At 35.2% G+C, this 14,548-nt stretch overlaps 1 protein-coding gene across 3 annotated transcripts in view; it reads right to left on the reverse strand.

The window, feature by feature from the left end:
• The window catches only part of pxb (putative Hedgehog signaling attenuator pxb), a 367,180-nt gene that overhangs the window by 248,819 nt on the left and 103,813 nt on the right, over positions 1-14,548 (reverse strand). The gene's annotated exons all lie outside the window — the stretch shown is intronic.

Consider the following 14,548-nt stretch of genomic DNA (forward strand, 5'->3'; position numbering starts at 1 on the left):
CTCATAAGGAGTTGATTCGGTACACCGCGCGCGTTGCTATTAAAGATCGGAGTGAGTCATGTGGGGGTGGGTTCAGTTTGGGAGGTTGACGCGGTCTCCTGCTTCGCGGAGGTCGTGGTCTTCTGTATCGCGGCCTTCCGTTGGCTAGTATTCTTATGTAGTGATGTATGATGGGGTCGTTTACAGATTTGGCAATGGGAAGCGTTGCATGGACCTCGATGCGTCCGTAAGCAATTCTGACATAATCTATGACGTTTAACCACTGTCAATCTATTTTGTTCCGTCATATTATTGTATCGAGGGCAGCGATATAAAGGGTGTTCAGCTCGTCTACAAAGAATGCACTTCATCGTGGTATGAGTAAGAAATGTGCGTGTCGGACGTGTGTCCTGTCGTTTTCGCGGTCGTAAATTCACTTTCTCGGGATATCCACGTTTCGCGTGAGGTTCTGGGTTCGCGGATGTTGATGACGTTTCCAGCGGAGCACACGCACGCGCATATCGGGTTAAAAAATTAAAGAATTGCTCGATAGTCGGATATTCGTCGGAATCTATCTGTTTATTCCATTCTTGCAGCATCTCGGGGGGTAACGCGCGTTCAGCGAGGCGTACTGGCCAGACCACCGAACTTACATTATATGTCTCGAGTGTGGAGATGTGAGAACGCAGTTCGTTCAAGAATGCCGTTACGTCCTTTGCTGATCCGGCCTTCGGTCGGGATATGTCGATTAACGCGTCGACTACCCGAGCTAATAGTATCCGTGGCACATCGAACGCCTTCAATAAAGCTCCCCACGCGTCCTTATATTTTTCCCCAGTTAATTGATAATGCTCGATCGTTTGAAGGGCTTCGCCGCGAAGAGAGTCGCGAAGGTATACGTGTTTTTCTAAATCTGATATATCACTACGCGTGTCTACGAGGGTTAAAAAGCTAGATTTAAATGGGATCCATTTCCCTATATTCCCGTCGAATTGCGGGATCTCAATGCGCCGTAATGGTATTTGTTGATCGCGAGTTTTCGTGATATCGTTGCTTTCGTCAGCGTTATTCGGGTTGTCAACCGTGGCGGTATCGTTTGAATGAAGTTTGTCTCCGATCGCGCAATATCTCTCTATGATTGGAGTGTAACTATCGACTCCTCCTGCTTCGTTGATAGCGGTAACGCACTTTTCATAAAAGGTTTCGTATTTCTCTACTAGTGGTGCAAGTCGTTCGTAGCGCCTTCTTAATTCCTGCTTATTTAGATTTCCTTCATTGATTAGATTTTCGACGTGCGTTAAACCCAATTCTAAAACTAGCCGTTTTTGTTCGAGCTGTCCGAGCTGTTTTTGCGCTGCCATCACGAACCGTTATTAACTATTCTACTCTTCGAAATCTACTCAAATGAATTTATGATATTATAAAAATTTCTTTTGCACGAGTATATGACCGCGCGTTGGGTTCTTGATCACGCGAGTACGGTCCTGCTGCCGTAAATCGTTGGAGGGGGTGTCCGTTTATTGTCAGTGGTAGCCCGATGGAGGGGGTATGCGATCGTCGCTAGCTGTATGCCGATAGATGGGATGTCCGGCGATGACGTCACGGCGTCTTCGTTCTAGTCGACCGTTCAAACAAAGGAAGGTGGCGTGGCGGTGAAGCCGCCGAAAATCTTATCGTTCTTTGTACGAGAATAAAGCGATTTCCGCGTGATTAAGAAATGACTATTTCGTGAATCTATACGTTTCTATCGTTGATATTAATAATTAAATTATTCATATATCGATTCAAAGCTTAATGTGAAATTTCTTACAAATGATGAATAAATGAATAATGATATTAGAAATTGCAAACTTCTACTGGATTCGAAGGCGCAGTTTCACTTGAAATATATGTTAATGAACAAAGGTGTGTACGTATAAGCGCACACACGGATAATTGAAACTACTTATCTCGTTTCTAGATCTTTCGTGATGATGGTTGAGCTGGGCGATGAAGATGTTCGCAAGATGGCGGACTTTCTCGACTTCGTTGTTCTCTAATCGGTTTGCTCGGCGTGGTGATAGTCTATTCACTACTTCGTAAATCAGAAGTCGGGAACTCGCACCTTACAGGATTGCACCAAAATGTTCTGACCAAAAGATTCTTCAATGAAAATTCCTCTGATCATTACTTATATGCTATGAAGTGGAGAATAAAGGGTTAGGTTAAGGTGTAAAATAAAACACGTGATTGAGCCAACCAAAGAAACAATGCCTTTTTTATTGGCTCGTCAGGGAAAAGCCTTGCGGCATAAAAACCCTGGATGATACTTGATTATACAATAAGAATGCACCACGTGGTGTTACCACGAGGGAAAATACCGTCGATGTGAAATATATACATATATTGGAAAGATCTCACCTCTCGCACTCCGCAAATATAGCGATCACAACCTTAAGGGTTGTGATGTTGAATGGGCTCACTTTCACGAGTCTTGAAGATTAGGATATTCTCATCGTTGACCTTTGTGAATTCTTAAAGCCTCTATAATCCCTCAAGATGTGTAGTCGTAGGCGTCCGGTGAAGAATAGGAAGAATATCCCTTTGTACCGTCCCAGCAGGGCGTACGCACTAGCGGATGGAGAAGTGGGGAGGCGAGAGGTGGGGGTTGCTAGAGGGGCGCTTCGGTAGCTACTGGTGGTTGATCGATGCTCACGATGAGCATCGATCTAGAATTTTGATGGAGGTGGACGCGCGCGAAATTTGAATACTGCTAATTACCGTATGATCCTTTTGGATCGTACACCACCTATCTCGTTTATGGGGAACGCGTACATATGTACGTTGAGTTAGGCAATCTAAGAGAGAGAGAGAGAGAAAGTGAGGGTTTCGGTGAGGGTGGTTGGGAAGAAGAGGTGAAGAAGAGAGAGAGAGAGAAAGAGAGAGAGAGTGAATAGGTTGGAAGGTCTCGGTTGAGGATGAACGCGTCAGGTTAATTCCCCACGATATTGTGCAGGAGTGTAAAGTTGGCGGTTACTCATCAAGTATGCACCATCCAACGTGTTCACGTCTGACACCTCATCCGCGATGGAATGGAACTGAATGACTGAGAGAGAATATGAGAGAGAATACTTGAGAAATGTTTAGGAAATATCAGCAAATATAAAAAACATTAGGTAGAAATAATTAACCTTTCTTTGAACTTGTGAGGTTAACTTAGGTCAAGATTTTATGATTTAATTTTATAACTGAGGAATATCATCAGTTATTTTATAAATAATACCACATCCTATCCGTGTAATTCGAAATCACGCTGCGCACGTGTCGGATTTGAGGAAGGTGGTTTGAGGATCATCGACCATCCAAAAGACAAAAGTTCTTTCATGGTTTTTCTCTGTCTTTCTATCTCTCTTTCTATCCCTCTGGAGAATTAGAAGGGCTCGTCGTAGAACCGGTAAAATCGTGTGAGGGAGAGTTAATTCGAGAAACCTTTATAAATAATCCGTACCACCAATGCCTTTTCTATCTCACTTTCTCTCCTAGTGTTTCCTTGGTCTCCCTCTTTTGTATCTTTTAGTTTCCTCACACCATTACTACCACACCATTACTATGGAGAGAGAGAGAGAGAGAGAGAGATCGTAGGTTACTATTACCCTCTTCAAATTCAACCACAGTTAATGTAACACGTTAAACATTATTCTTTCAGATTTATTATTATTAGTAAATTATGCCATTTATATTTTTCCAAATTTTTCCATTAATAAAAAAAAAAATAAATAAAAATAATCTTACAATAATAATTAAGTAATTTTTAAATTACTATTGAAGTTTTTAATTTAAAAAAAGTTTCGATGATGAAATCATTGAACTTTAAGTTTGTTATCATAATTAGTTAAATAAAGATAATTATTGTACGATAGAGAAAACTAGGACCTTTAAATATGAATAGCATAGTATTACAATCAAGCATTCGATTAAAACGATAATATAAATTTTTGGAGAAAAGAATAAAAGTAGATACTTTGTGAAACTGGTGCTGGCTGTCTTTGTGATATTCGACGGAATCGTTAAAACTAATGGGTTAGATCCATCCTTGATATCTTGACATTTGACATAATCTTACCTTCGAGAATACGACAGTTCTCACTGAACTATTCTGCTTTATCTTAGATTATAATGGAAACTGGTAAGTCTATAAGAGGATTTCAAGCTTTCTATCTCTCTCTCTTTCTCTTTCTCTCTTCCTCTCTTTCTCTCTCTCTCTCTATATATATATCTCTTTCACTTTATCTAATACTTACAATATGTATGTATCTCACGAGAATAGGCAGGGATGCTTTGATGCGAATAATCTTCTTCAAAGTAACACAGTTTCTGCCTACATTGATATTTAATCAGTATACTCTATACTAATTTCGATCTAATGTAAGACAACTTATTCTATGTAAAGAAGGGATAAATGAAAGAGGGTGGGAAGATGAGACAGGGCTTTAAAAGGAACCCTAAACAACAAAGGGAACAAAAAAAATACGATTGGTAAATGAAAATCAATAAATTTGAAAACGAAATGGTATTTTAATATAAATATAATAATAATAATAATAATTCAAAGCAGAGGTACTCGTATTAATTAACAAGTAATAATCATTCATATCTCGAGTTATTTTCATCGTCATGGTTGGGACATTAAAAAAGAAAGGTAAGGGAATATAAGGGAGTTGCCAAGGTGAAAGGTAGGGAGGTCATTGGTGCTTGAGAAATGCCAGTCAGGTGATCGAATTCTAGGACCTGAGGGTGACATTGATTATTCGATAAGAGAAAAAGAATAAGAAGAAAAAGAAGAAGTAGTAGTAGTAGTAGTAGTAGTAATAGTAGTAGTAGTAGTAATAGGAAAAGAGGAGAAAAAAAAATAGGAAGAACCTACGTTTTATGAGATAATCCATGAGGCCCTACGGAAACTGCTGTTGCAAAAGAGGGGTTTGGTAGAAACCGTCATAGAAAGAAAAAGAAGAAGGAAAAAAGAAGAAAAAAGGGACAATATCATAAGCAATTCGAAGCACGCCACCCCCTCTGGTTGGCCCTGACTCTCTCCACCTAAACCCACCCCCCTTTCTCTCATTCACCCTCACTTTCCTCCACCCCACCTAGCAACGTTATATGTCGAAGAACGCGTCCGTTCTTCTTTCTTTTTTTTTTCTTTTATCCTCTGTTCTTAATTCTTCGAAGGTTTTACTTTTTCCCCTAGATTCATCCCCCTTTTCACCATCTTCTATTCCACTTTTTAATAAATACATAAGTAGCCAACTTCCATTGTGAATCAATGATTCTTTTATAGTACCACCATGAAGGGGGTGGTTAAGGTGGTGTCTCCATAGTGATGATAAAATATAATTCTTAAGTATGAGTGTATTATTATATAGTTTTGATAAAAAGAAACCCCATAAACGAGTATATTACATCGTATCATAGTTTCATGATGTTTTTTATCATCTTCTTCTTCTTCTTCGTTTCTTCATTTTTTTATTCAACCAAATCTTCTTTAAGGTTAGGAAAATAAATTCTTAAGAAAGACGTACGATATTAGAATGTTGCTATGCAGACAATTCTTGAATATAAAAAAATAAAAAAGGAACAAGAAAATGGTTATTGAATTGAACTGCAAAAGCTTTGGGTTGACAGAGAAGGATTTAAAAAATAATTCAATGGTTTTCTTCAGTTTAAATTACGAGAATGTTGGAGACAAAATATGGACGAACGAGAGAAAGAAAACATTGGTGATTCAATTAATATATATATATACTCCTTGAATCGAGGGGTTGTTTTATTTTTGTCTTATTTTTTTTTTCAATCGAGACAATACTTATAAATAATTGACGAACTCGTCCGATTGTCTTCTTCGAAACAATTTTATTCGATTGGATCGTATAGACACAAACACACACACATATATTCTGTCAATTGAAATTTGTTGTTTAGAAGATAATATAGTATACACCAGAAGAACCTAATATTCTCGTTGGTATACTTTCCAATTTTCCACTTTATGTTAGTTTATAAATAAAATATTACGAAGGTAGAATGATTAGATCACCACCACGTGTTTGCTATACCTATATACATACAAATATTTTATTATTTCAAATGAAAGGCGACTCAATTGGATACGAAGTAAAAGTAGAAGTAGAAGTAGATGTAGAAGATGCAAGATGAGTGTATCCGGGTTTCCGGTTTGTCACGTTCGTGCAATCGCATTACGAATGCGTCTCCTCCGAACTTTCACGAATGGTCTCCAAAAGCAAACGTGGCGAATACTCTTACCCTAACCCTTTTCCCTTTCCCTTTTTTTCTATTTTATTTTTCTCTCTCTCTCTCTCTCTCTCTCTCTCTTTCCTTTCGGTTTCATAAATGGTGGTGATCTTCGTGCACGAATAGCAGCGCATCACTAAGCAACGAGGGATCTGAGAAAATTTCGGTGAAATTTTGCCACTGGATACACACGTGGCGTTCCCAATATCAGCTTGTTTCGGCACGTTCAAAAGGGAAGAGACGTCCGAAAAGCAAACCCTTCAACGAACAGAAAATACACACACACACACGTTCATGTACTCACGTACCTAACCACGCATATGTGCATAGAACACACGTACACAAACATTTGTAGACAGTTACATGGAAAAGGAACGATGCTATTACACATGCATGTATTGATATATGTATATACGTATTTTATATACAGGGTGTCTCTGCTGTTAAATTGCTAGAGAATATTTTATAAATTCGAGTAAGAATTTGTATTTGAAATAATATTTTTTTCATTTATTAGTTTTTTGTAATTTGAACTTGCACAGATTATGTTTCATGAGAATACTTTTTTATGTTAAATTCATATGCAATAACTTTTTGTTCTTCTATTCTATAGAAACGTATCCCTTTGGAGTTTGTAACACATATATATATTTAAGTATTTTGTTAGGTACAAAAGTAGATATATAGGGTGTGTTAGAACTCGTAAAAGGACTCTCCTATGTATCTAGTCGGATACAGGATATCTTCGTAACATCTCTCACAAGGTTCGGCTTTTATTTTCAACAACGAATCTCTTTTCTCGTCGATACATATACAGGGTGTATTCCAATGTGTATACACTTGGGATTGCTTTTAAAAATATAATATAAAGTAGATGAAAAAAAAGAAATGAAGAAATAATCTTATTACTTATCGATTAACTATTATTGTAATATATAAATCCATCAGAAAGAAGTGTCTGTTTCCTCTACCCTTAGTGGTCTGTTCTTCTATCTTTTGCCTCTTTATTTTTCTTTAACTTTCTTCCAATTCCTCCCAATCGTAGCAACCCCCATCGTCTCGATTTGTTATTCAAATTTTGCCTCTTAAGGAATTCGATATTCTCGTCGCGGTTAAATGAAATTTTCGTTAGCCCGTATTATATATATATATATATATATATATATATATATATATATATATATATATATATATATATATATATATATATGTATTTGTAGGCATTCGTGCGATTCAAATCCACGGTAACTCGCTTGTGCGCTCGCGCACGCACGCCTATACACGTGAAGAAGGTAAAAACGAAGCAAAAAAAAAGAAAAGGGTTGAAGAGAAAAACGATGGAAAGAAAAAAGGGATTGGCGAAGGGTATCGTCGCACGAACGACGATAGGAAAAAGTTAAAAAGAAAGAGAGAAAGAGAGAGAGAGAGAGAGAGAGATGAAAAAAAAAATTGTAAAAAGAATAGCAATAGGGGAAAGCAATAACTCGGCTTCCTGGAATATCCAAGGACGGATAGAAGAAGATCGCTTTATTCGTTCGACGAGAGACTCGATTTGCATAAGTTGCACGTAAATTCATTATCGAGAGGCTACGTTGCTTTGGATTTCATAGCAAGGGAGAAAGAGAGAGAGAGAGAGAGAGATGGGTGCATCGGTCGTATCTTACGCGTTGCAGCTGGGATGCGCGTGATTCGATATACCGGATGAGATTTTGCAAATTGCTTTGCCACGGTGAACTAGTATGGTACTTCATTGCTCTCTCTCTCTCTCTCTCTCTCTCTCTCTCTCACTCGTTTCCCTTTTCTAAGTGTGTCCCTACGTGTGTATACGTAAAGAGAGTGAGATAGAGATAGATAGATAGATAGATAGAAATTCTCTTGGAAAATGAGTGAGATAAATGCAGCTAGGCGTGTATGTAAAAGATCCCTGTGTAGTATATGCTTTATAATACGTTTGCAACGTGAACGAAGCTTACACATGATAACGCACGAAAGCTTACTAGGTTTCATGCAACTTTCTTAGAATGTGTTAATAATATACAACTTTACTCACTATATATATACATATACATTCATATACATACATATATATTCATGTACATTCAATATACATTCTAAGAAATGTGTTAATAGTATATAAACTTACTCATATATAATAATATATATATATGTATAAATATATTTGCATTGGTATAACTTGTATGTATTATAAATCCCTTCAATAAGGTATATGTGAAGATGCGTCGTCTGAAAAAGATACGAGTTTCTATACACTTTCCCCTCATTCCTCCTACCCCCAACCACCACTACAAGTTTTCTTATTATAGATCGTAGTCATAGACACGCTTTATTATGGCTTAGGTTAGACCTCGTAATACCTATGAGAATAGGTATGGAAAAAGGGATAACGTGTGTAGTTGTTGTTGCTACAGAATTGGACACATTGGAAATGTTACACCATCGGAATATCTTTAGTTTTACGTTTTATCGATTCGATACTTTACGTATGTACGGTAATTGAAATTCGTTGGACGGTTTTTCTTTTTACTTTTTTTTTTTATGGAACGTTAAACGGATCTTTAAGAGATTTTATAAACTAGGAATCGAATAGCTGTGTCGATTTTACGATTGAATTTAATGTTGTTATATATATTACTAGAATGAAAAGAGCTTTGTTCGTGGATTTTTTGATTACGCTAGTATGTCTCGTTTTATTTGTTGAAAAAAAGGTTATTAATTTAATTTCATTGAAAAAACAAAAAGAGATTTTTATTCTCGAATGATTGAAAGAACTATTCAATAAATGATGAAATTTTTCTTTTCGAGTGACGAAAATCCTGAGAATGTAGAAAGCATTGAAAAGTTTCGAAGTACCTAGACGCATCGTGTATTTGGCGAGATAAAGAAAAGGGAAAGAAAGAGAAAGAAAAAAAAACGAAAGAAAGAAAGAAAGAAAGAAAGATAGATAGAAAGATAGAAAGATACATAAGAGGAAAGGGTGATAATAGCGAGGAAATGGAGCGAGTCGGAAAAGGGATTGAAAATGTGGAAGAATAGTAAGGTTAAAGGCCATGAGTCTGACGTTTAGGAAAGTTAAAACATTGTCTCGAAGTATATATATATATATATATGTGTGTGTGTGTGTGTGTGTGTGTATATCGATGTATACGAAGAAAAAGTAAAGTACCGAATCTAAAGTTAGATACATACCAGAAATAGCTAATATTTTAACTGTCTACACTTCAACTCACTATATAGTACATAACTTATATATAATATGTGCATTAGGGTATTTAAATAATTGATAATTGATCGAAAAAAATGTCTATTGCAATTTAGAAGTATTCTAATTACATTGGAATGCAAAAAAATACTAAAATTAAAACGTTATAGTATTAAACACTCTTTATTAGGAATATTATTACACACACATTGGCATATGAAAATTGTAATAAAATAATCAATGATGAGATTCTTTTTACAATATTTCTTGTTTTTTTTTTTTTTTTTTTTTTTTTTTTTATTACTTTCTTTATCATACGATGATAAAAAAATCTTGTTAGTTATAAAATCAAAAGGGGGCATATAAACATAGATATACATTTTTCTTAGAGTAGTCCTTAAAGAATAGTAAAATGGTTAAAACGTCTGGGTAACGTCTAGGTTTGTATAGTTTGTTACCTTATATTCTCTTCCTTTACGATAGTTAAAAAAAAAAAAAAGAAAAAGAAAAAGAAAAGGTGTATACGTTGGTATTGCCTTAAACATCGAAGCATATCGCTGGTATAATCCACGAAGACAAAAGGATGGAGGGCATTCGTGGATTCCCATGGGAAAAAGATGGTGAACGTTTGGTAGAAAAATGTCAGAGAGAGAGAGAGAGAGAGAGAGAGAGAACAGACACATGAGCAGGAAAATAGTAGACAAAGATAGTAGAAAAATGTCTGGTGAAGAAGAAGAAGAAGAAGAAGAAGAAGAAGAAATGGGAGGGGGTTGAAGGGTAGAAAAGAAGCAAAAGAAAGAGAGAAGAAGACAGAGAAAGGGTAAGGGTTGGAAAGGGAGTTTGGCTGTGGCAGTTAAAGGGACGAGATACGGAGACTTTCTCCCTATGGGTTGGCCCTGTGGTGGGAGTACTCATAAAACCAGGAACATGTGATTTCCCCCAGGAGGGGAAAGTCGGAATGCCGGCGTTTTCTTCTTCTCCTTCTTCTTCTTTCTCTTCTTATTCTTCTTCTTCTTCATTCTTATATTCTTATTTTTATTTTTTTCTCTCTCATTTTTTGTCCCTTCTTTTCATCATTCTTTTTTATTTGCCAACATTCCTTAGCGTTAGCTATCCATGCAATAGGGAAAACCCCTATGCGTAGGGAACAGTGTTATAGGAAGAAAAAGAAGGTGTAGGCCCTTCTTGTCTTTTCGAATATGTCTGAGAAGCGTTAGCCATTACTACTTGTCAAGATAGTTAGCGTTTTTTCTACTAAATTTTGTCCACTACCACCCCATAAACTTTACTTTACCTTTCTTCTTCTACGAGGTTTTTTTATGCAATGAACGAATGATATTATATTCGAGCACGACTTATTCCGAATGCCAGAATTACCGAAGAAGGAGTTCTCTTTCTCTCGTTATATGTATCTGTGTGTGTGTGTGTGTATGTGTAATCAGAAATTCTAATGAGAGAGTGGAAAATGGATTGGAAATGGGATGAGAAGAAACACAATTGTGATATTTAGATGACAAACGAACGAAATCAATTTTGTAGACAAATTCTTGAATCAATTATTATTATTATTATTATTATTATTATTATTATTATTATTATTATTATTATTATTATTATTATTATTATTATTATTATTTGTATAATGTAAGTTTAACTTTAATGATCGTTGAATTTGACGTTAACGATGATAAAGATGAGAAAAAAATAAAAATATTTTAAACGAAATGAGAAAAAGAAAAATACGAATAGGAAAAATAGGAAAATACTAATACGAGTGTATTATTATTGTTTTTTCGTGTTTCGATCGTGATAAAGAATTAAATACAGTTCGTATCGTCGACAAGTATTTTGCTAAGGTGTATATATTTTACTGGTAAAGGTAGGAAAGGGTGGAAAAAGGGAGAGGTTTAAGTACTTGTCAACGAATCGAACGTTCAACGGATTCGAGCACGAAGGGTTCTCTTTTAACATCGATAAAACCTTTCGAAGATGTAACGATTTTCTCTCTTTTTCTCTCTCTCTCTCTCTCTCTTTCTCTCTATTTCTCTTTTTTCGCGTTACCTTGATGTTCTACCTCATTCCACGAATTTCTACCTGGCTCTTTCGCGAATTACAATCGATTTTACACTTCTTCGTTCTCCCATTTCTATCTATCTTCTTCTTCTTCTTTTTATCATTCCCTTCATCCACTTCTTTTTTTATTTTTAGATTTTATGTATTATTATTATTATTATTAAAAATAAATTCTCGTTTTTTAATTTGGTTTATGTACGAATGATAAAAAAAAGTTTAACAATTTGTTGAAGATTATTAAACGTTTTAATTTGAGTTTGTTATTTGATTGTTTTAGATTAAAATCAATTTAACTCAAGATTGTCCTGTGAATAGGTAACAAAATGTGATCCCAGACGGATTGCAATGTTAGAGAAGAGAAAACAGATAGAAAGAAATCTCGTTAGCGCAACACCTCGTAATTGTAAAATGCACATCGCAATTCTCTGTATCGTTGCAATGTATGCATGTATGCAATTAAAGCCAATTAAACAGTTTTTCTATTTCCTATTCGATTCTACTAGACTAAACTAAAAAAGTGGCTGGTTGGTTGGTAGGTTGGTTGGTTGGTTGGTTGGTTGACCGGTTGATTATTTTCTTAATCAACTAATTTAATTTGTAATTAAATCATTTATCTGAAATTTCTTTAAACAAAAATGTTTAATTTTTCTATTCAAGTTTATTATTTTATGAATTAATTTGATTTCTATGTTTGATTGCTAATTTATTCTTAAATTAATTTAATATAGAATTATATTAATATATATATATTTATTTAATAATATTTTCAAGGTATATAACTAAAGATCATTTCATTCGAATTCGAATTGGAAAAAGTCGTAAGATTGAAAGTTAACGTTAAAACCTTCCGTATTATGGTTGTCGCTACACTTTACCTGTTATAAAATAAGTTGAGCAAATCATTTTTGCCTCGAAGAGTTTTAAAGAGTTTCGTGTAGAATCGAAATGGAAAAAAAAAAAAAAAAAAATATATATATATATATATAAAAATAAAAAAAATAAAATAGAGTTAAAGTGGTTTGCGGAACGATTTCTAGTCGACAAAACTCTAACAGTCGGCAAGAATAAGAGCTTCTTCTTCTTCTTCTTCTTCTTCTTCTTCTTCTTCTTTTTCTTCTTCTTCTTCTTTTTCTTCTTCTTCTTCTTCTTCTCGCTTTGCGATTTTCTACGTCGCTTTACATCGGCTTCTCTTATACAGTGACTTACTTTTTCACGAGGAAAAATAAAAACAAGAACTCTGAGTGTACTCGGGTATATGTCGATGGCAGAAAAAGAAAAAGAAAAAAAGAAAAAGAAAGTGAGAAAGTACATGCGTGTGTTTGAGTTTAGTGTGTTGGTAAACGTATGGAAAAAAGATTTTGGTAAATCGATTCACCATATCCGTGATTCTCCATAGTCGTCTTCGTCGTCCTAGTCATAGTCGTCATCCATAGTCAATGGGAATTTTCGAAAGTATCGCGTTAAAAAACTTTTTTCCAAATCGTCCCTCTTTTTCACTTGCATCAATTCCGTCAGCGAGCAATGGAGCTGGGAAAAATGGGAAATTGTTCGTACGATTATATACGATTTTTAACGAGCATGATTGTACTCGAATCAATCATCGCTACGAAATCGTACGTGATTGGTTAATAACGCTAATTGATTGTTTCCACGTAACTTCTCATTCCGTTCATTTTATTGTTTTTTTTTTTTATTTTTTCTTTCCATCTCTCTCATAATAGATAGTAATTTATGGAAAATTATTATTACGATAAAAAATATGTAATAATAATAATAATAATAATAATATATGATAAAATAAATTTAATAAAGTAAAGAATATTAATGAATAAAATGTTAACGATGAAGGTTTGGCTTTATTATATTTTATTATATTGATCGGTTCTTAAGTTTCGGAAGAACACACCCACATTTTACGCCTACTTTATCTATCTCTATCTCTCTCAAGGTTCTTTCCACTATCCAGACCCTTTCTGATTTAATAACGTTTCACGGTACATCGGTTTCTCTTCTCGTTCTTCCTTTTCTACAAGTTGTTCCTTTTAGCAGAAAGGAAGGAAGGAAGGAAGGAAGGCACGTCCGAGCGTGCAACCATTATGGTCCAGAGCGATACGAAAAGGACGAAAAGGGAAATTCAAGGAAAGGGAGAGCAGAGAGAGAGAGAGAGAGAGAGAGAGTGAGTCCACTATGGGACCTGACGCATTTTCAGGAAGGATGGTACGGGTAAAGTAAGTGCCCTTAAAAGGACATGCTCAGGGTCGATAGACGACAGAAAGATGCGCATAAATGTTCCCGAAATTCACATCTTTTACCAGGAAAAATGTCCTCTCGATTATTTTCATACAATTCTATATTCAAAGAAATATAATTTAACTAATATTTCATTGTTATTTTTGTACAATGATCATTTTTAATATTATGGGTAGTATTTATATTTTTTTAAATAAATATCATTTATAAGGAATGTAGAAAAATTAATAAGAATTGGAAATATCAAGTTAGTTACGATCATCAATGGAAAATCGAGAATAGGTGGAGTTGTGGGGGGTTGATGGTGGTGTCATTTATTCATGGTACAAGCGATAACGAATTATCCGTGGAATTACAAACGGACATAAACGCGAAACAAGGTAACCTCTTGTAACGAGAAAGGGGCTTTCATTTGTCCTATCACAATGGGGCACTAGTACGAATCCTAGTAGTATGCATGTATGTACACAAGTATTATGCACTTGAATCGTTTCAACGGTTCGCTGATACCAAATACGTCTCTATGTAACAATGTAATACAAAGTGTTGCGTATGTCACGAATATATATATGAGAAAGAAAAAGAGAGAAAAAGAGAGAAAAATCCCATGAATTTACGTAATAGAACATATACGTTGAAGTTTCACAGACCATTTCTTGAGAAATCGTGCACTGGTTTACGTATTTGAATCTCAACTTCGTATTTTTTATTTTAAAGTGAAAACTTTCTTAGAATCAGAGT

This window comes from Polistes dominula, unplaced genomic scaffold (genome assembly GCF_049000335.1).
Source record: "Polistes dominula isolate Pdom_NZ unplaced genomic scaffold, Pdom_raw_medaka contig_29, whole genome shotgun sequence".
Taxonomy (NCBI): domain Eukaryota; kingdom Metazoa; phylum Arthropoda; class Insecta; order Hymenoptera; family Vespidae; genus Polistes; species Polistes dominula.